Consider the following 1,667-nt stretch of genomic DNA (forward strand, 5'->3'; position numbering starts at 1 on the left):
TGAAAACTGCTCTGCCTGTCTTTCCCAGGGCCCATCTGTTCATCCAATCTTGTTTGTTGTTGCTTTTGATGATTTGTTTTTGCAGTGTTGTATGAAGTTGAAGTGTTGGGTTGTTCCTGTCTAGATCCCCGTTTGGCAAGTGTGTCTGCTCTGTCATTTCCAGGTATGTCTGAGTGTCCGGGGACCCACTGTATTACTATCAAAAAAAGGGGGGGGGGGTGTGAATAAAGCAACATATGTCCAGAAAGAAAAACAGAACGACTTCAAGGGTATCTAAAAGTACGCCCCTACGTCCCAGAAAAAGATATTGACGTCACAATATTTGTTATCGGGCAAAAATTCTTTGGCCTAAAATGCACAAGGTGTTGAAAATTATACAAACCTTACAACTTTTTTTCTTGCTGTCTAGCACAAAAATTATTGTTCTTGAATGGCATAATTTAGAACAAACGTAATTCATTCAAGTGGAATTTGTTTGACATAAAATCAACGAAAAAGAAGCTTATTTAAAGAAAGAAAAACCAACCTATAAACGTAAAATGCACTAATTAGCAATCTTGTCAGGGAAGTTATGAAACGATTAGTTTGCTTTAGTGGTTAAAATGACACACACACAGCTTGGAGTGGTTACTAGAGACAGAACTTTTGGAGTTTAAATATCCTGAAACGTGGAAATGGTCTTTGTCACTGAATGAAATATCATCGAAGAAATGTTCATGCTTTTCAAGACGATCGAGGGACCACGAACACATTGTCATCTTTTGACCCATGTCAGTCTCGCTATCATGAACATGGTGCTGTCGTGGGTTAAGATCTACCTTTAGAATGCTGACCGATGAAGCGCAGAAAGGCCCTATAGCTGCAGTCTTCTGGGGGCACACACATCTCATGGGACTCGATTGCTGAATTTTGCATCCTGGTGAAGTTTAAAGTCGGGCGAATAATGTGTATTCGACCTGACGACCTGAAGTGGTCGTTTTGGCTGGACATTTTTATTTCAGATTCTCTAAAGATCAAAACTGATGGGACTTCCTTACCCATGACAAGAACGAAGTTCCTAAGGGCACTTTTGCAATCTTCCCGTACCTTGTGCGAAATTTAAGGAATGTCAGGGTTGATGAGGTGGCGGAGCGGCCATGCTCTCTGCTCTTTACTAAACCTATCATGATCTGCGTGGGCAAAGGAAACTTGAGAAAAACAATATCTGCAAACGTCTGTTGTTTTGTTAAACAGCAGTACAGTTGTAGTATGCTCGATCGTTGTGACGTTTAGTGGTAACCGTAATGCAAACCGGTGCATCATGTAACAGAAAGGGGAGAAATGTTGAAAATATTTTGCTTTGTATGCGCCATGGAGAGAAAAACTATTTCATTAACCTATTTAAAACGATAATCAGCAAAATTCATTTTGACTCTCAAATATTGTGTTCAAATTTGAATTTCAAAGCTTCAGTGTGGAGTGTGGACGAATATATCCAGGGGGCTTTCGTGGCGTAGAGGTTAAAGTGTTGGCCTCTCATTCAAAAGGTCCCGGGTTCGAATCCGGGTAGCGACCGAAAAATTTTCTTCTCTAAACTTGTCTCCTTTTACCTCATTTCCTGCTCTCTAGCAATGTTCTGTCGTCTGCTTTCGTCTCCTCTTTCTGCCCCCACCCCCTCACCTCCTTTG

Source organism: Aplysia californica, unplaced genomic scaffold, assembly GCF_000002075.1.
Source record: "Aplysia californica isolate F4 #8 unplaced genomic scaffold, AplCal3.0 scaffold00470, whole genome shotgun sequence".
Classification (NCBI taxonomy): domain Eukaryota; kingdom Metazoa; phylum Mollusca; class Gastropoda; order Aplysiida; family Aplysiidae; genus Aplysia; species Aplysia californica.